Genomic DNA, 22,668 nt, shown 5'->3' with positions numbered 1-22,668 from the left:
AGTGTCATGTTCACTGTGGTGACAGGAGTCTAGCCTAGTGTGTGACACTTAATTGCCCATTGCTACTTTTCAGTGAATGAGCAAATGTATCCCTAGACATAAAATGTACATCTTCAAATCAATCCAAGTTTAGATCATTCTCTCTCCACAACTTGAATGAGAGGATATTATTACACTGACTAACTTCTCTAAGCTTTCATGGGAAACTCAGAGAATAATGAACAAAGACCTAGCCAATTTGCTTCATGGAATTAATCCTAGAAAATTATACCTGGGTACAGATGTTATTTTGTTAGGTGCTGAATAAGCTTCGTGAGTTATAATACAAGGTCAAAGCCTGAACAACACTCTTTGTTAGAAAAAATCTAGCAGCAATGATCTGTTAGTAAATTTACTCTATTTGCCAGCGAGGCGGGGAGAGCATTGGGGAAGAAATAAAGGAAAGGAAAAAAATGTCTTCAAGTTCAGTACCGTAATCTTTCTCTTACGGGCGACTAAACATGACATCTTCTCTTAATCTCCCCACTCATTTATTCATTCATTTATTCATCATCATCATTATTGTTATTACTACCACTTCCACTATTACCCATTTCCAACACTGTGCTGGATTCTAAAGAACATGACAAAAACAATTTCATAAAAATGTTTGTTGTCCCAAGGAGAAAACATTATCAGACTAGAGGTAAAAAGGAAAGGTAATAGAAAGACAAATGCTAAATTAATAGGCCCTCACATTATATATAATAAGGAATAGTGGCTGTCACAATCATTATAATATACAATGCAGTGAGACACTACCACAATTCTATTTTCTCCAATTTTTCTTCATTTATGTCTTTGACAAAAGGAACAATTCTTGTCAAAAAATGTTGCTAAAAGGAAGTATGAGAGCTTTAAGCAAGTGTTCTCAGGTTAGAACTGAAAATATCAGCAACCTAAAGCTTCAAGAAATAGTAACCATGAAGAGTATCATAAAGATGAGCCCCAGATGAGTTTTTATTTATTCTTAATTAAGACTATTAGAATAAAGTAGTTCTCCCCAAAAGCTCCCATGTTTTAGGGAAAAGAAGGCTAAAGCTCAAATTAATCACCTATCATTCATCATTCCCACCAGAAAAAGCACTACACATTTTAAAGATGGCTACTAAATGTTTTCCAAAGTAGTTTAAAATTTGTTTGCTAAGATGTTCTGAAAATATGCACAAAAATAGGCAGAAAAATAAAATGATATTTTTTAAATGTTGAGTCTCTTTACCTTATTTCTGACAGAAGCACCATAAAAGAGATAAATTTATTTCTCTACTAGAGGCTCAGTGCACGAAATTCGTGCATGGCGGGGGCGGGGAGGGTGTGTCCCTCAGTGCAGCCTGCACCCTCTCCAATATGGGGCCCATCGAGGGATGTTCAACTGCCCGTTTAGGCCCGATCCTGGTGGGATCGGGCCTAAATGGGCAGTGGCTATCCCTCTCACAATCTAGGACTGCTGGCTCCCAACCACTTGCCTGCCTGCCTGCCTGATTGAGCCTAACCGCTTCTGCCTGCCAGCCTGATCACCCCCTAACCACTCCCCTGCCAGTCTGATCAATGCCTAACTGCTTCCCTGCCAGCCCGATTACCCCTAACTGACCTCCCCTGCCAACCTGGTTGCCCCTAACTGTCCTCCCCTGCAGGCCTGGTCACCCCCAACTGCCCTCCCCTGCAGACTGGGTCACCCCCAACTGCCCTCCCCTGCAGGCCCACAACTGCCCTCCCCTGCAGGCTTGGTACCCCCAACTGCCCTCCCCTGCAGGCCTGGTTGCCCCCAACTGCCCTTCTCTGCCGGCCTGATCACCCCCAACTGCCCTCCCTTGCAAGCCTGGTCCCTCCCAACTGCCCTCTCCTGCTGGTCTGATCGCCCACAACTGCCCTCCCCTACGGCCATCTTGTGGTGGCCATCTTGTGTTCACATGGGGGCGGACATCTTTGACCACATGGGGCATCCATCTTGTGTGTTGGAGTGATGGTCAATTTACATATTACTCTTTTATTAGATAGGATGAAAAAGTTTCCATTAGTTGTTATATTTTTATTAAATACTAGAGGTCTGGTGCACAAAATTCATGCATGGGAGGGGGGATCCCCTCAGCCCAGCCTGCACCCTCTCCAATTTGGGATCCCTTGGTCGATGTTGGGCCTAAACCAGCAGTTTGACATCCCTCTCACAATCCTGGACTGCTGGCTCCTAATCACTCACCTGCCTGCCTGTCTGGTCACCCCTAACTGACCCTCACCAGCCAATAGCCCCCAACTGCCCCCCCCCCAGCCGGCCTGGTCACCCCATGCAGCCTGCTTGTTCAGTCATTTGGTCATCCCTCACTAACCCCCCTGCCTGCCTGGTTGTAGGCAGCCATCTTGTGAGGGTGTGAGGGTCAATTTGCATATTACCTCTTTATTATATAGGATTAGCTGAATATTGTAATTCACACTTCAGTTCTCTCTAGTAATATGTATTTATGAATGTAGAGTTAAATTTAGATATCTTGCAAATGTATTTTAAGCAATTAAAAAGGTTTATTTGAAATTACTTTAAATTTGAATAATTTAAGGTTATTAACTATTAAAAATTTTTTAAATATTGAAAAATGATTTTCACAGGTACCTACATTTTTCTCCTATTTATTTTTATGCTATTGAGAAATATAGCAATAAATGAATAAAAGTTGTGTCCATTGATATGAAGAAAAGTCTTCTTCCCTTTTTTTAACAGTTTTAATTTATCTGAAATTGTCTATTAGCATTAATACATACAAGATTTCAAGTCAGTTATAACTAATCTAATTCATGATTATTAGAAGAGTGTAGGGACTTAAGACTGCATTAGTTTTCCAGATCATTTTCTTAGCCAAGGGAAATATGGACCATATTCTTATGCAGTTTCTTTCAGCTTTTTCCTTGTAGCTTCAGAAAGAATCATACCTTAAACATTTGCTATAGAAAATACACAAAGAGAAATACATTAGTAAATGCCATTATGCAAAATCCTTCAGTGAGTATTTCTATGTGCCAGGGACTGAAGTGGTCACAGGGAATACAATAGTCAGCAAGACTGATCTTGTATAGCCCATTATAGAATTCTGAAGGGTTGGAAATTGAGAAGAGAACATTCCAATATCCAAGACAGGACACAATCAAAAGCTTTAAAATGAGCAAGCCCTCAGAGGCAAATCACAAGAAAATGGGCTTGACATAAAGGAATATATAATTAGAAGACAGTGAGATAATATGTTTGAGAGGTGATGAGGAAGGAAACAGGGATGGCTAGAATATTAGGTCTGAATCAAATGAAAAACTGAATTTTAGTTATTATCTAGAGTGTGATCTGAGTGAAACTGAAAACAAATGAAGCTGCCCAATGAGTTTGCTCAAACCATGGGTACATGTAATAGCGTTAATCTAATCAGGTTGTGTTCCACTGTGTAATTATTTGTTTTATCTTTTGGACATTTAGAATGCAGTAGTTCAAAAAACAAATGTCATGCTTTTTTATAAATTTGTTTTTTGGAAGAAAAATTTGAAAGATATAACTTATCAGCTGATCAGGAAAAATAAATTCAAAAAACACAAAAGCATTATTAAAAAGTAACATTAAGTAGTTCAATACTGTTTCTTTGACTATTTACTATGTACCAGACGCTGCTTTTGCTAATTTGGGCATAAGATAGGGAACCAAAATGCAAATTTCTCTGCTTTCATGGACTTTGCATTAAAGTGAAAGAGACAGATAAGATAATGAACAAATAATTATATAATGTAATGACAGTTAGAGATATGTGCCAGGAGGAAAATAGAACAGATGTAAAGAGGTATGAAGAGGGTGGTAGGCAAGCATAGATATTTTAGGTATGGTTAGCATATAGGGATGTCAGAGGCGGTAACATATGACCAAGACCTGAAGGAAATGAGGAATGAGCCATGTGGTCCTTTGGGTGTGGGGAGCGGGGACAAAAGAGGGCCTGCAGGAAGAGGCAACAGTCAGTGCAAATGCCTTGAGGCAGGAACTTGACATGTGAGAAACAGCAAGGACAGTGGGGCTCCGAGTGGAGATAGAAGCGGGAGAGGAGGAGGTCGATGGAGAAGCTATCATAGGGCTTTGTAGGCCACGGGAAAACCTTTGAACTTTATCCTAAATATCCTAAAGACCAACAAAGCAACTGGCTTTGAGTACAAGAATAGCATGATCTGATTTGTGTTTTAAAAGGATCTCATTCCTGTTTTGAGAAGAAACTGTGGGAAATGACAGAAACAAGAATAGTAGTTAAAAGGCAATTAGCAATAATCTAAGTAAGAAATTTGGTGACTTGGATATATGGAAACAGGTAAGGTGGTCCAAGTGGCTGGATTCAAAATATAGTTTGCAAAAGGACTGACGGAATTGGCTAATGGATACGATTCACAAAGTGAGAAAACAAGCAGAGTTCACAATGACACCACCGTTGGGGTCTAAACAGCTGGTTAAGAGGTCCTGTAATTTATCAAACTGAGCTATCTTAAGAGAGGGATAGACTTGGTGGGAAATGAAGAATATGAGATAGATAATTGAAGAAAATGTAGGAGAGATGTTCTTATTTAGTGCAGAAATAGAAAGGAAAAGCAAGAAAGCAAGAGAACAAGTATAAGGTGGAAGCAGGAGTCTCAAATGAGACTTTAAATGAACAATCATGCTTGAAAGAAATAAAAACTTTTTATCATTATTTATAGATTTATGCCCCATTTTTAAAAGTTTAGATCATATATCTTCTTGAAAGCATTTTTCCCTCACCATTGAAAACTTTAAAACAATGATTTTCATAATTAGAAAATATGGATCTATAATAATTTATTTAACCAAACCTTTGTTTTCAAAAATTTAAATACACTAAATATTTTTTTGGCAATTTCAATATCAATGTGAGAATATTTCCTGGATTTTAATTACTTGCCTTTGTAATTGAGTAGTTCTGTTGCCACTGACCAGGAAATCTTCTCACATTATTGTCAGATTTTATGTTGAATAGTCATTGTGTCATCATTATATTGCTCTCTCCTACAGAATTACTTGAGTAGGATATTAATATGTCAGTAGCTTGGAGCCCTCAGCCAAGTAAAACACAGTAAGTCTGTTAATTCATGTCTTGTCAAACCTGAAAGAGAAAATGCATCCGTCTGTCATGCTTACATGGAAGGTAATGGAAGCCCTGGAAAATAATGACCTTCCATGGGGTGGACAAACAATCAGTGTGCTCTTCTACGCCGCTGATGTGTCTTCCAATTTATTACTCAGAAGTGTTGCATTTCCCCAAGGAAGAAAAAATCCTTTCACGGGCCCAGGTTCTTTAGTAAATGCTTATGACAGAGCATTTCCTCTTCATTCTGTGTCACAAAGCTGCCTATCTATCAGGAGTGGGGAAAGTCAGGTTTGATAAATTGGAAGCCTATTTAAAATTCTCCAGCTCAGAGCCATTATCTCTCAATGCCATTTAGTATTTCTTGTTCCTTATTTTCAAGCTAAAGGGAAAATGTGGAGAAAGGGTAACCTTTCTAAGACAACACATGGCATTGATGGCTGAAATTTGGTTGCAAAACAATGTGTAAGTCACAGATATTAATTATGTTAACTTCCAATTGCAGTTTGTATAGCTATAAAATAAATAGTACCAGAGTTGGTCTCACAAGGAAACACAGCAAGAACGCCATTTGCACTTCAGCCCCTGACCCTAATCTACCTTCTTGAGGAGGAGAAGGGTAGAGATAAAAGTAGGTGCAGAAAACAATGGCAAAAACAGATTCTCAGATGTTTTGCTTTCCAGTAAGGCCAACCCCCATTTGAACAGAGATACCTTTATTAGGTGAGGGATTTGATCTCTTATCAACACCCTATTGAGGTTAATGACAACTGTCCAGTAAAAAGGAAAATAAAAGTGTAGAGTCCTGGGGAACAGTAGGGCTAATACCAAACCTACTTGCTTTCCAACATTGTCTAGGTTGGCTCAGAATATCCTAAGAAGCTTAGTAGCACAATTGGGCAATCTCCACAGAACCAGCCTGCGAATCATTATTCTACTGAAGAACACAAAACCAAATTTCAAAGAATTGCAAATCTAGGCAACTCCTATGCTTTGTGGAGTACACCCATCCAACAAAGCCCTTGCTAAGCCCTTTCTAATTAGTATTGAACTGAAATCATCCCCACACATTAGCATGCTGAATCTGAGTATATTTTAACTTGCTGGCCTTATTGGGATATTTTACATTCCTCCCAAATAAAAAATTTCGAAATGCAGCTTATCTCAGAGACAACTAAGTAACTTCACCGTGCAAAGCAGACAATTCCTCAAATCATTCTTCCTCTTCTTTCAAACTAATCTCTGGACCCATCCTGGCTGTCCCCTCTGACCTATAGGGCTCCTCCCATGAGGTTGGGTTTATGCTTCTGTTAGTACCATTCATATTTCACTGTCTTAATCATCTTCATATTGAATGATAATATTAATAGTTGATACCCAACACTACCTAGAACAAAGTAGGAGTTGAATAAGTGTTGGCAAGATTAGCAAGTTAATTCTGATAATGTCACCTCACCCCCCTGGCTCCTGGATATCCTTCCACTTAAAAAAAAACAAAACAAAACAAAAAAAACCATTGATCTGATTCTACATGTAATCTAATACTTGGAAAGACCTCTATTAGCTCCAAAATTATTTTTTAAGATAGAGAAATCACTTTTTCCTTAAAGTACAAAGCTATTGTTATTATTACTTATTTTGTTAATCCTCATCAGATAATATTTTTTCCATTGATTTTTAGAAATCAATGAGTGGAAGGGGGTGGGAGTGGGGTGGGGAAAGAGAGAAAGAGAAACATTGATGTGAGACACATTGATTGGTTGTCTCCTGCACTCGCCCTGACCAGGGCCAGGTATCAGCATGGGTCCATGTCTTTGACTGAAAATTGAACCCGGGGCCCTTGAGTCAACAGGCCGAAGTTCTATCCACTGAACAAAACCAGCTAGGGCAGGACACTTAATTTCTTTAATGAGTGTCCAGTTTAGTCAAGCAATTGACAATCAGACTTTCAGAGGCAATAGAATGAAATTGATTTCATTCTAATATGAAGGAAATCACCAATATGGTTTTTCTTCCTATGCTAAAAAGGCCATTGAGGCAAAGAACATTAAAGGGCCAGGCTACCTTCTTGAAGAGGAGAAAGGTGGAGATAAAAATATGTGCAGAAAACAATGGCAAAAACTGAGATCTCAACAAGTATCCTACTGAAATAGCATGACCAAATCATACTCCCAAAGGAGAAATAGGACTTTGGCCTCCATCATCTTTCTTTGAACAATTCAGTTGTAACTCTCCTTGACATGAAGCAAAGTGGTAGGCAACCTGCAGACTAGCTTTCAGGGACACAGTCTCAGATCTTGCCTAGACTTACTAGATCTGACCTGCAGTGTCATAAGGATTTCAGATGAATCCAATGCACATTAAAGTCTGACAAGCCCTGGCATGAAGAACAAGCTGTAAAGTCGGAATAATAATGATAATGGCAATTCAGCACATATGTCCAGTAAAGGCAAACAAATTATATTACCACCACTACAATTTTTCACATATGAGGAATCAAAGGAACGAGAAGTAAATAACTTATCCCAAGTCACAAAGGCAATAAATTGAATCAGGAAGTCAAATAAAGCTCAAGTTGAAGCTCTAACTCTGCTGTTACTGGCTTGTTGACCTTGAACAAGCTACCTAAACTTTCTGAGGTTGTTTTCTTATTGGAAAAAATGGGAGATTGTATACACATCTCACAGTTGTTGTGTAAGTTAAATGAGATTATTTGTGTAAAGAATCATACATACATTGATATTATTTATATTTTCAATGCTTCTGATAATCTCTAGAAAATACTAGTCAGCTTGTTCAGGATTAATATATTTAATCATTATGTTGGATGTGGGATGTGAGTGAAAGTAACTCCAACAGAAGGTATATGAAACAATACTGAGGAGATTTAATCTTCAGATCTTTGGCTGTGGAGATAGGTGACACATTCCAGGGGCAGAGACTAGAGAAGAAATTGACAGACCTCAAAGAGGAAATGACAGCAGTCATGAGAGAAAATCTTTGAAGGTGAAGCTTTGGTTGCCAATTAGCAGATGTTTTAAATTTAATAACTGTATTGAACCCTTAAGTGTTTAAAGTTAGCATAATCAATCATTTTGTAATGCTTTTTGCTTTAGGTTTTTTCCTTTTCTTTGTTTTTTTGCTTCATTTCTTATTTTTTTCTTTTTTAAAGCCAGAGGTAAACTCCATAGGGTAGAAGCAGATGAGAACCATGAAAGGGTGAAACCTGTTGAGAAACTGTGAGATTAAAATCATGTTCCTAGAATCCTGGTACTACACCAAGCCTGCCGAGCCATGAGGCAAACAGGGCAGTCTCCTGCTGTGTTTTCTAAGAAACCAAATACAAAAAAATCTAAAAGGAAGCAGTGTGAGGCAAGAAAGGAATCATGCTGCTGCAAAGACCCTCCCTCACTTTAACCTAGGTATGTATACACACACACACACACACACACACACACACACACACACACACACTATATGAGTGCACCCATAACCCCTGCATATAGACATACTGATACACACATATCCTATACACTCTACTCATCTATCTTTCCCCAGTATTTTGCTTTGCTGGCAACCAGAGTAGGGGTTCTGAAATTATGCTATATTAGGTACATTTGAAAAGGAAAAGAACCTTGATTTAATTTATTTTAATATTTTTAACTTACAATTTATCACTGAACACATGTAATATGGGGCATCCTACAGGGCAGGCAGGGAACATTGCTAGGGTTCCTGATAGCATTTGAACTTTCAGTTTCCTAATTACCACCTACTTTCTACTCCCTAGAATGGACCTATTAGTGTACTTTACAGAATGAATAGATCTTTTATTAGCAATTATGTTTCAGAATTGCTTTTCATACAAAAGCCTTGCACTAACCATATCATTCCATTGATCTTACCTCAATGTGCTCCTTATAGTCATTTCAAACAGCTAATAACCTGCTAATATAACTTAACAGGTACATTTTGTACCTTTCTCTGCACCGACTATAGACATACCAGCTCATTAACACTGAGAAAGAGCACAGGCTAAAGCCCTTTCTTTTAACAAGCCCGCAGTGTGAAACCAAAGTCGGAGCTCTCTTTCTTGTAATCATCTTGCCGCACCACCTCCATGAGACCAGGAGGTAAAGTGTAGGGAGAGAATACCTCATCGAGCTGTTTCAATAAGAAATTCTTAGGATTTGGGTGGTATTTCTAACGTTTCCTTTCAGATGTGTTCATTCACTTCTATCTTGTGTCATTTCAAAGTCTCAGCGGTGCAGCTAGCTGCTGCATGAGGAGCATGCCAAGGTCATATTGAACAATGATACTTGTGCCGAGGTGCACTTCCACACTAATGTCACTAGTTCCAGGCCAGACCCACCTCTAACAACACATCAAGGAAAAACAAGTTGCTGTCACTTGGCAAGACAGCAGCAAGGAAGGTGTGAGTCTGCAGGAACCCTCATGGGATGGTGGTGGCTGACACAGTTGTTAACTATAAAGCACAGGATTTTTCTATTCCCAGCAATTCTTTGATTGCATTTGATTATTTGGGGGTTAAGTCAGAATGAAAGGTGTTTTCACTAGTCCAGTCTATTTAATAAACTGCTTACAGTAAGGGAGAAATATGTTTGAGACTGTTTGCATATTCTATAAGGAAATATAAGCCAGTTAACAATAGAACCAATAAGAATTTCATAGAGTCTCTTGCTGAGTGTACCATATATTTATATGAAACAGGTATTGCATACCTGCCAGAAAAAAAAAATCAGCACAGAGCTTCATTTGAATTCCATTACCCCAGTTAAATTAACCCAAAATGACAAAATTGTTCAATAATTGTATTCTTTTATTATACCCACTGCTTATGCTTTCAAATAAAAGTAGGCAGCTCTTAAAAACAGTGTTTTTCACAAGGAGACCCTTTTAGTGAACGCCTGCTTCCAAAGTCTTCACTCAGTGAAAACTCCCACTGATTTAATTCCCTTACAGGTATTTTCATAACCTCTCTCACACGGACATAAATGTTCATGGGCTACATCCAAGAAGTTAAGCCTAAGATAACAGCTCTGCAAACTATGAACTCAATTCCTGCTCCAGTTTGAGGGAGAACATGCGATGCTAGCAAGATAAGGAAGTGCAATACATCAACCTGTCTGCCAAGGGAATTCAACTTGCTCAAAATACACGAACTTAAACCAATAATCTGGAGAGGTAGATGCAAATGAACCAACATGGCTGCACTACCAACTCCAGCTAGTTTTCACCATAGCATTAATGTGCGTTATTGAAACACAGATAGTGGCTTTCTCCACAGTACTCCCAGAATGCTTTGTACACACTGCTATGTTAGCCTTTTCTTCAATATATTATACTTATTTCTTGGGATGAACTTTTCCCTCTAATGATCTTGGGTCCCCTGAAGGTAGGGAACATATTTTTGGTTTTACAAATGCTTGTCAAATGAATGAATGAATATTAAACATTTTCAATTTTTTTCAAATGGCTTGAGTTCTTCATTTTCAATTTATGTGTTTAATATTAATACTACTTTGTTAACAGATATTTTAAATTTCAAATCTACCATTCACTTTATTTTGCTAATCATCTTTCAAAGACCATTTCAAATGTAACTTTAACCATGAAACTTTTGTTAATTTCTCTAGCTGCTATGATTTCTTCCTCCTTTGAATACCCATTTCACTTGAAATGTGTTTCTGTTTCAGAACCTCCCTTACTCCTATTTTTTTTTAATTCTTTTATTTCCTCAAACCCAATAGGCTAAAATTTCCTCAAGGGCAGAGTCCACCTTTTCATCAGTTGCTTTGTTCAACATTCAGTCATGTACATGTTAGGTGTTTGATTTAATGCAACTTAACCAAATTTATTGATTGCAAAATATGGCTCAATACTGTAAAATATATCTTAGTAACTTCAAAAAATATAAAAAAGATATAACCGTGGCTTGTAAAACATCTGGCCTTAAAAATAAAATTCATATGAAATTCAACTAATTCACCAAAGGGATGAATATAGGCTAAAATAGTTTATGGATATCTACATGGAGAAAACAAGTAACATTTTGAAGGTAGAGAAGAAACATGATCTATGAAAGACAAATATCAAAAGCTGTATTACTAGTATGGTATAGCGAAATGAGCCCTGCCGTTTGCTTTTTCATGTGACACTGGCAAAATTGCACTGCCTTTTGGAGTCTCTATAAAATGGACATAACCATGCCCACTTTACTTTGAGAAGTGTGAGATTTCTGAAGCTTCCTATAAACTCTAAGATGCTGCACAGGAGAAGATGTTTTTAAACACACAGAGGATTAGGTCCGGAATAGAAGGAAATGAAGATAGATGGGAAGGGTAAGGTTGTATTGAAAACTCTCAAAGTCAAACAGAGCAGCTTGGATTTGATGAAGTAGAAAGTAGAAGATGTGCATACTCTTTAACGTGGAGAATGACAGTAGAAAAGTAGTTTTAAGGAATATAATCAAGAAGTACTCAGCAGAAGTGAGATCTGAAAAGAGAAAGATACTATATGTTCTCAACTCTATGTGGAATCTAAAACAGGTAAACGCCTACAAATAGAGAGTAGAATAAGGATTGCCAGGGGCTGAGAGGAGAGAGGGAATGGAAAAATTTTGGTCAAAGGGTGCAAATTATATTGTAAAAATACTGCATCATATACTTGAAAATTGCTAAGAGAGTAGATCTTAAATGTTCTCTCTGCAAAAAAGATAATTATGAGAGGTTAGTGAGGTGCTAACTAACTTTATTATAGCAATCATTTTGCAATATATATGTGTATTAAATCACCATATTTGTACACCTTAAATCGAGAGGATGAAAAGGATATTCTAAGCAAATCTAACCAAAAGAGACCAGGGGTAGCTATACTTATACCAGACAAAATAGAATTTAAGCTCACAAGAGACAAAATGTCATAATATAATGATAAAGGGGTTAATTCATCAAGAAAATATAATAATTGTAAATATTTATTCATCCAGTATTGGGTCACTTAAAAATATAAAGAAAATAATAACATAACTAAAAGGAGAAATAACAGCAACACAATAGTAGTAGGAAACTTTAATATCCCAATCTCAATAATGGATAGATCATCTAGATAGAAAATCAATATGGAATTAGCAGATTTGAACAACACTATAGACCAAATGCACCTAACAGACATGTACAGAACATTTTGTCCCATGGTATTTAGATATATATTATTTTCAAGTAAACTTGGAACATTCTTCAGTATAGATCATATGTTCAGTCATGAAATAAGTAGTAACAAATATGAAATTATAGAGATTATATTATCTATTATTATGAACACAATGGTATAAAATAGAAACCAATAACAGGAGGAAAACTGACAAATTTACAAATATGTGGAAATTAAACAATACATTCTTGAACAACAAATGTTTAAAAGAAAAAAAATGAAATAAAACTTGTGATGTACAACATACCAAACTTATGGGGAAAAGAGGGAAGTTTATAGCTATTTAAATTACATTAAGTAAAAAAGATAAATCTCAAACAACCTAACATTTCACCTGAAGGAACTAGGAAAATAAGATCAAACCAAGCCTCAAGTTAGTAGAAAGAAAAAATAAATATCAGAGTGGATAAATGAAATATAAACTAAGACAGTAAAACTAAGACCTCATTTTCTGACAGTTTTAGTCTGTGTGTGTCTTTGAGGCTAAATCAAATCTCTTGTAAGCAGCATATCATTGTCTTTTTTTAACCCATTCAGCTACTCTGTCTTTTGATGGGAAATTTTAATCCAGTTACATTTAAAGTAAATATTGATGTTTGTTTTCTGACTGTTTCTTAATTCCTTTTTTTTTCTTCTCTTGCTGTCTATCTTTGTGATAGGATTTTTATAGTAGTGTGTTTTGATTCCTTTATCTTAGTCTTTTGTTTGGTCTACAGGTTTTTTCCTTGTGCTTACCGTGAGGCTACATAAAATATCTAGCAGTTGTAACAACCTTTATTAAGTTGGGCCAGTCACAGCAGTTGGCAGTCACCTCAGTTGGACAGGGTCACAGGCTATATTTCCTGACAGGGCAGTGCCACTGATTAGAGTCTGCAATTAGTCAGTGCTGCAAGCTGGGGTCCTCAATTACTCCTGGTCAGATGGGGCCACAGGCTGTGCCCCCCAAGATAGTACTGCTGTCTAGAGTCTGCAATCAGGCAGGGCTGAAGACAGAGCAACGTGATCCAACAGGTCCTCAGGCTGTGCCCTAACGTTGGGTGGGAATAAAGACAGGACTCTATCATCAGACAGGCACTTGGCTGTGCAATCCCGTTGATCAAGATAGGTGGGACTTCCAGGATATCTTGCAGTTGGTGGGGCTAGCGGCTGTGGTCTGTTGGATAGCGTTGCTATTCCAGACTCCCTGGTGCAGAGAATCCACAGGCTGTATGCAACATTTGGGCAAGGCCGTAACTGTGTTCTGATGTCAGGTAGGGCTGTGAACTGAGCTCTAAAGCCAGGCAGTGCCTTAGGCTGGGCTTCAAGACTGCCTGAGATCACTGTTTGGGCTTCCTGGTCAGACAGTGCAGGAGGTTATGTTCAGCAGCTGGGTGGGCATGCTGATTTGCTTCCCTACCTAGGCAGGCCATAGAATGTGTTCTGCAGCTGCATGGCATCTATGCCCAGACTTCCTGGTGAGGCATGACTGGAGGCCATGCTCAGCAGTTGGACAGGGACACTGCCTTGCTTTCTTGTCCGTGGAGGGCTGTAGAATGGGCTGCAAGGCTGATATGGCCATTGGCTGGGAAACCAAATAAACTAGAAGTGCCAATCAAGTTCCTTGGCAAGATGGGACCAACATCTTGGATCTGCTTACGTACCACCTCTAGCAGGAGCACTGTTTTCTAATATCTACATACTGGTTGCTCTAAGGCACATCCCACTTCCCCATCTCTGTCTGATCCCTGGTGGTCAGGGTCTATCCAGTGAACTCAGGAGGTAAGACCCAAATGGTCCTCCGGGGAAGCAGTCCACAATGTTGTGAAGCAGGATGCCCACCTGAGGCTCTCTTTTACTCACTAGAGAAACAGGAAGCTGAGGGGCCAGGGTGTCCTCTCAGTGTGCTGCTCTGCCAGCTTCGGGGAGGAGCAGTGAGGTCAAAGTGAAACCACTCCTCTTACCCTTTTAATATGTTTCTTTTCAGTCTCTGTGTCTAAGGGGGTGCTTCTGCCTAACTCTTCGCTTCTGGAATTTTCACAAAGGTGTCTTGTCTATGGATGGTTACTAGCTGGTTTTCTGGGAGTGGGACTGATGTCAGGGACCAGCCATTCTGCCATGTTGATGACATCACTGTATTGTTTCTTTTTAATAAGGAAAAAAATAGCCTGGCCCAGGATTGTCAGTAGAAAGAGAATACAGAGCACACTTCATCATGCTCCTCAGATATTAGGCTATTATAAAATGACCGCTGCCAAGCTTAAAGTAAACAGATAGAGAAAGAAACGCATAGCCCACTTGTGTTGATCTATAGGAATTTATCTGGTATGACCTTGCTGAACAAAGGTATATTTCTGCCCTGACTCTTTAATTCTCTGTTAGAAATAAAAATAAATTGTTTCCGTCCAACACAGTCTGTATTTCTTCCTTATGTACTACACATCTATCTTTTGTCCTCCCCTATCATCTACAGTGCTTGATATAAGAAAATCATATGTATTAGAAGTCTGTATCCCACTGTGCATCATATTCTACTTCATGCTCAGTTGTTTCCTAGTAGATTTAGGACCCAAATTATGTCAGAATGTACTAACGGGACCTAGGGAGGGGATGGTCGTGATTCTGTTTTAGAAACCAGTACTGCACAGTAGGGGATTGATTGCCAATCTTCGTGTTGCTGCACAATCTGCATCACAATCCTAGAAGTAAATATCTAGGAGAACTAAACCCACCTCATGGTAGCTAGGACTATTCTATTCCAAAATAGCAAAACATACCATAATGTTATATCTTACTTCAGTGCTATATGATCTAAGGTTATTGTCATTTATTCTCAGTCTTATTCATATGGTAGTCTGAAGTGAAGTTCCAGTTAATCAAAATATGAATTCAGTGTACCTAATGTAATTAAAATAATGATGATAATAATATGGTAATGATAGTGAGAGAGTCCAGTTATCAGTCCCACACTCATCACTAAAGAGAGTGTATGTATCCCCTATTGTTTTCTGCCTTGAAGAAAAGCACTGATATGAATAGGTGAAGCATAAGGACATTATTTGGTAATGATGCCAGGTTAGATTTTTTATTTATAGAAAAACAATTAAAAATTCTGCTTCTCCATGGCATTTACTTTTGGCCTTTTTTTTTTTTTTTTTTGGCAGGGAATAAGGCCTCTCTTTGGAGCGTCCTCTTTGGATCTTCTTTTGAGATCTTCATCTGTTGTCTAAGGCTATTAGACTCCTTAAGGCTGATACAAGGTGGCTGTTAGCTATCTTCCATTTGGGATTGGCTTCTTGTCCTGGAAAGGTCTAGAACAGTAATTCTCAATGGGAGTTGATTTGGGCACTAAAGGACATTTGGTGATGTCTGCAGACATGGTACATACTACAATGCACAGGAATGCCCTTCACAACATAGAATTGTTCATATCAAAATATCAATGTGCTGTGGTGGCAAAACTCTGGTCTTCATCCTGGTCATTTTAGCACATAAGGGGGAAAAAGCCAAAAGCAGGTGACATGGGTACTTACTTATTATGTTATTATTTCTAACTTTAACTATCACAATCATCTTGCCAAGTAGTTATTAGTACTTACATTTCACACATGAAGAAGGCATTATGTGTGCACACTCATAGATATATGGTAGACAGTAGAGAGACAATTTTAAACAATACAAATAACTGCAAAGTATATTTTAATTGCCTGTTTTTATTTTTCAGTGTTCAGAAAATATTATGACAGTTCACAGAGCCAAGATAGAAATCTAACTCTGTTCCACTGCAAACTCAGATTTCTATGCTACCACTTTATTTATATATATAAAAGCCTACGCGACCAAACAACCGAACTACCTTCGACTGGTTGCTATGATGCGCACTGACTACCAGGGGGCAGACGCTCAATGCAGGAGCTGCCCCCTGGTGGTCAGTGCGCTCCCACAGCCAACCTCCCGTGGCTGGCCGATCTCCCGCAGTCCCTCTCCCTGGCCGCTGGCCCTGATTGGTCCCCATTGTCCTGATCCCAGGCCAGGCAGGAATTCATGCACCGAGCCTCTAGTAATTTTAATAACATAACTGCCTCGTCATTCATCTGTGAACCATTAGTGAACACTCACTCAATGCTCTGAGTGGCAATTAGACCTGGAAAGAGTATCAAGCTGCTTGTACTCACACACATGTAGTTCTGTGTGGTTTTAGAAAGTGTTTTCCATATATTATCTCATTTTCAAAATGACCTCTGAAGTAAGCGAAATGTTGTACACCATTTTGCAGATGAGAAAACTGAGGTTCCACAAATGTAAGAGAATCAAGACCCAAACTGAGATTTCTGACTCCAATTAATCTTTACTAGAAAAGCCATTCTCACCTTAGCTTTTCTTATGTTCACTATAAGTGTACTTCCAGTGCTTCCCAAACTTTTGACATAGTGATAATATTTGTTCAGTCATTTTAGGCAAAGAGAGGTGTGATTAGTTCAATATTCTGGGGCTTCAGCTGTCCCAAACACCCCCCTCCTCCAACCACAAGTGCTAAAATTTGACACACCAGTAACCCATGCTGGTGTGTTGCAGATACTGACTGAAAATATGTACTTAGCCTCACATATGGGCTTTATTAGAGTCCTCAGTTTACTCCATTATGCACCAAAATGTGGTAGGCAACATCACCAATAATATGTCAATTATAGCATGAACTTATAATCAAATTCACAACAGGTTACTGCCCGCATATCAGATGTTCTATCTATATAAACATAATTTAGCTTCATGTTTCCTAGCATTTTAAACATTATAGAAAGATTAATTCAAACATTCCCCATATTATTACTAGAGATATATCAAATAGTTGCCTCTTAAGAGAACACAAATGGCTAGGATCTTTCACTTCATGTTTTCTCTCCTCATCAACAGAAACCAGTAAGACAAAGTGAATTATAATGTAATCATGTTCTTTTCTAGTGCACCATTAATCCTTACCTTTCCATTATATTATAATTCACTTTACCTAACAAAACCAACATTCTTAATGATATATTAGCTCAAATTTAGCATAGTATATCAGGAAATAAAAATATAAATCTCAGACATAATACTGTGTCAGTATGAGTGAATTTCTTTCTGTGTCTGCGTCAATTTTGAGTCTATTTTTACCCCAATGGATTTTGATCTCTGCAAATAACACTTCTCAAACCCCATGATGCCATTCTAAATATGTTTTAAACCTTTTTGAATTAAATAATTTCAGTTTCCTCTTGGCTAACCTTTTATCTAGCTAATCTAGAGTTTCTATGAAATGTGAGTAGATCAAATAATCACACGCAACCTATTTCTTACTTGAATGCAATAATTGTTCAATCTTCTTGCAGTATTTTTTGTTACCATGAATAACATCACATCGATTCACTTCAGCAAAGATGCTGAAAAGAATCATTTCTAGGAACAGAATGTGTAAACTAACTTTATTTGGGTTTTTAGTAAAATGGAATTGTGTTTGGAAGAGATTATAGAATTTTCAAATATGATATTTAGAAGATTTTTATGGTTACAAGTTTTCAATCTGTTATGTTAACAATATTTAGTAATTTATGTACTTAGTCTCACAGTAAAGAGAAGAGATATTCCTATGGAATTCCAGAAAAATAGATGACAGTCACTTATGAATGCACTGTCCAAAACCTACCCCCAACAATTTAAATATTATAAACTCATGTTACCTAGGCTTTAAAAACAAATACCTGATAGTTTTACCTTGTACTTTTTGGTCTTGACATAGTAATTAAGCTTAAAAAATTCTTCATGGTTCACCCTTTTGTTGATGACCAAAAGCTTAGCTCTAACTAAAGTAAACTTTGTCCTTTAACTTAAAAACAGTGTTTATAACTACAATTCTTGCTTAGTGTTACACACACACACACATATGAACATACAAGTTTTTTCTTCTTTTTCTGCATAGAGCAGTGGTCGCAAACTCATTAGTCAACAGAGCCAAATATCAACAGTACAATGATGGAAATTTTTTTTGAGAGCCAAATTTTTTCAACTTAAACTTCTTCTAACGCCACTTCTTCAAAATAGACTCGCCCAGGCCGCGGTATTTTGTGGAAGAGCCACACTCAAGGGGTCAAAGAGCCACATGTGGCTCGCAAGCTGCCGTTTGCTGACCATGGGAATAGACCATTGTGCTTATGACTTGAGAAGAGAAATTCAAAAATAATTTATAGACAGACTCATAATTTGTGGAATATTAGAAACTATTAGATTTTCAAATATAAATCTGTTTAAATATCTCCCCTGCTTAAACAGTCTTCTGTAACCCCCCGCCCCCTCACTGACTTCAGGATAAATATGAAGCACCATTATTTATAGGCACCCACGGCCCTTCATGATCAGGCCTAAGCTTGTTTTCCAGCCTCAAGGTTCACCCCTCCTCACTCCTCCTTCTGATGCATGTCTGGTCTATCTGATGCTCTTAGATCCTACACAGTGGGACTATTGGTAAGCCTTTCCCCAGAAGTCCTTTCTCAGGCCTCTACACCTACCTGGTAAGCTCAAATGTTGCTTGCTCAGTGAGAGTAATCAGCATTCCTGCCTTACCTGAGCCATAGCCCTGGTTTGCCTCTTGCTCTTCCGCTCCCTTGTGCACACCTCTCCCTCAATTAGAGTGTGAGAAACTTCCACAGAACAAGAAACCCTCCTCCAAGAAACCCTCAGGACCTCAGAAGGTGCATTTTGTACAGAAACCTTACACTTGTTTGCAGTTTAGGTTAACTTATTTTTCCTTCATAACCTCATTCCTCCACTTAATTTGTTTTACTTTGTTGACTTATGGGAATACATTTTGAAATAAATAAATATAGCAGTATTGACTTAAAAGCTGGCATCAAAATTCTTTTAGAGAAAAATGCCTTATTAGGAAGCACATTTTTAAGCCATGGGGGAAAGGTGAGCCCCTGCGGGCATGTGTTGGCAGCTTTCAAGACAACAAAAGCAGTCATCTAATTGCTCTGTGTTAACAATGAAGAGAAATATTTTGATGGAAAATAAAGAGGAAATGGGGAGGAGATGGAGAAAAATATATAACATATAGACAATTTCAGCTAGAATTTTGATTACTGTAGAGGGACTTAAGAACAGAATTATCTTAAGATGACTATTAAGCTGATTTCACTGGTGTGATACAGACTTGTCCATCATTCCAAGTATCAAATATATGTTCTGCACCCTGGGATGGAATTCCACATCGGGGATGTCTAAGTACATAGTGAAAAGAGTTTTTAGGAGTAAAATAGTCAGGTTTAGGAAATTTTAGGAACTAGGGGTTCCATAGTGAGGAACCACAGGGCTGCAAAGCTGGGAGCTGCCAGAAGGCATACATTCACAGAATAAAGGAAAGGAATCCACTCACTCAGAGAGGGAAGAGGAAGGCCAAAGGGAATAGAAAAACAAAAGGGAGAAGAAGAGGGGAACCTCACGTGGGGTTTGAGCTCCGAAGCTGCTATATCAGAGGGGATATCAGGACACAAAGAACTGCAGCCTTTATAAACCTTAGAAAAAAGGGAACTAGTGGGTCTCTCTCCCCACGTGGGAATCTGAGCTTATTTCCCAATAAATTTCCACCTTTTCCTATACCACCTTTTGTCCGTGGCTTCATTCTTTGAACCCACCTAGACAAGAACCCAGGAAGCCACCTTTGCATCCTGCCCAGGGGAATACCACACGTTCCAGTTTAATTCCGGAGTTTCAATAGCAGGAACCTTGGGAGAGTGCTACAAGAGGATCCCTAAACTGAGCTAATTGTGGAGGTATATGCAAGTATACTCATGAGAACATGGGAACCACTGATATTTGCAGAAATACTGTTCTAGACATTGACCACCATCTATGGAAAGCATGAGAAGCCAATGCGAGCTATAGTCTAAGGACTGTGACTCCACCTGATAGCTAGTATGGAAGAAAATCAATCATGGCACGATTAACATAAGACTTTGTTTGAAAAAACTTAGCAGAAGGCTCAAAAGAATCTTTCTAATTTGAGAAATAAGGGCAGTAATTTTATAGAACTTTCACAGGAGGGCTTACATAATTTCCAGTTTATATTAAGAATAGTGTAAGGGCAAGTATACATTAAAAATAAGAGGCTTAATTCTCTTGAAAATAAAGAGACTTCTCCCCTCTCCCTTTCTTTAGAACATTTATTTTAGAGAACTTGTAATTCCTTTCTCTCTCTCTCTTTGAAATGCGTGTAAAACTTTTTAAAAGTGATTATTTCTTGCCAGCTTTATGACCCAGAAATCTCTTTCTCAGGGACCTGGGAGACATCTTTTTGAAATGTAAATATCAAGAGAGAGCACCCCCTGCCTCCCAGTTTCTATGGGAGAATTGGAGCCTAATGTTAGCAAGTGCCTGACTCAAAGTTTTAAATAGGAGAATGAAAACAGAAGTTTATTTTCCCTTTGTACAAAAGCAGTTAACTAGCACCAATAGTCACCCCAATTACCTGGCGCATTTAGGCTGAACTCTGTGTGATAAATGGTGCGGTCAAGTACTCTTTCATGAGGACTAGTTATTATCTTTAGGACATGTGTGCAATGCTTGGTATCTGCTTGCCTATATTAAAGGGTGAGATTTCTTTCTGTCTTTGCAATCTCTTAGCAAATTGTCTGTGGTATATATCCCATTCTGGCTTAATGCTCATCCAATAATAAAACTGTGTGTGTGTTTTAATTACCCATGTGACAAGATTTTCTGGGTTGGGAGGTTTTCTTTTTAATTATTTCTTCAACAACAATTGATCAAAAGGAAGTATTTTTTCTGGATTAGCAACCATTGGGCAATTTGTATTTTACTGACAAAGCATGAGGAGGGGGTATTATAAAGTTAGAGACCAATTTCTTGTGCAGAAGAGGGTAGTGAAGAATTGCTGTGAGACTGAGGGGGGCCCAAGTGCATGTAAGAATCACAGTGGAAAATTCTCACCAATGTCTATTATGGTTAATATTGGAAATTAACAAACACTCATTGTTTTGAACCTCTCTCCTCAATAAACATATTGACATCAAAGAGTTGGTATAACTCATATTTATATCCTTTGTCTCTAAAATATACTAACATCTAATAGATATTGTTTTTATTGGTACTTAATTAACATAACATTGTATAAGTTGAAAGGAATACAACATGTTGATTTAATACATTTATATGTTGGAACATGATTACCAGCAGAGCTTTAACTATAACACCTCTATCACATCACATAATTATTTCCTTTGTGTGGTGAGAACATTTAAAGTCTATTGTCTTAGCAATTCTGAACTATGTAATATAGTATTGTTTTCTAAAATCACTGTTTTGTACATTAGATCTTCAGAACTTATTTATCTACTACAGGCAGTCCTCGGGTTACATCGGACTCGACGCATGTCGTTTCGTGGTTACATCACCATCTCCCATTTATTTATAAAAAAAAAAAGTTCTGTCATTTCAACGTATGTACATATGTGCTTTATGTTTACCATCAGTAAAGGTCAGAAATTGTTATCTTTCTTTTAAATTTTTTTACTATTTCACTTCATTACTGCTGTGTATGTGCTCCATGTGAGTGACGTAGGTGCTTATGGAGGTGGGTTCCTTACAGCGAAAATCGCGTTATGTTGCGCCATAAGAACGGATCTCCGATGTAACCCAAGGACCTACTATAGTTGCAAGTTTGTACCATCTAATAACATCTCCCCAATTCCTCATCCCCAAGACTCTGGCAACCACCATTCTACTGTTTCAATGAGTTCAGATTTGTTTGGCTCCACATATGTGATATCATACAATATTTTACTTTATCTGGCTTATCTCACTAAGCATAATGCCCTTAAGTTTCACCCAAATTGTTTCAAATAACAGGACTTCCTTCTTTTTCATGGCTGAGTAATATTTCATTGTAGGTCACATTTATCCATTCATCCATTGACAGACATAGGTTGTTTCAAATTCTTGGCTATTATAAATAACTAGAGGCCAAGTGCACAAATTCATGCACCTTGAAAGGAACTGTGGGCCCTGAGGTTGCAGTAGGCACAGGGGCAGGTCTCAGCCCATTCTCCGCACCCCTTCCCTGTCCCCTGTCTGCTGGCAGCCCCTCTCCCACCACCCCCGCTCTCATGCGCTGACAGTGCAGAGTGACTGGGGCTGGAACCAGCAGTGGGTGCAAGCAGGGCCAGTGCCCCAATTGCCCTCAGGAGCAGGGGAAGGTAGAGAAGCCCTCAGAGGTGATCAGGACTGGCAGCTGCCGCTCGCACCCACTGATGGCACCAAGCAATTG

Source organism: Eptesicus fuscus, chromosome 7, assembly GCF_027574615.1.
Source record: "Eptesicus fuscus isolate TK198812 chromosome 7, DD_ASM_mEF_20220401, whole genome shotgun sequence".
Lineage (NCBI taxonomy): Eukaryota > Metazoa > Chordata > Mammalia > Chiroptera > Vespertilionidae > Eptesicus > Eptesicus fuscus.
Note: the sequence above shows the minus strand (reverse complement) of the source record.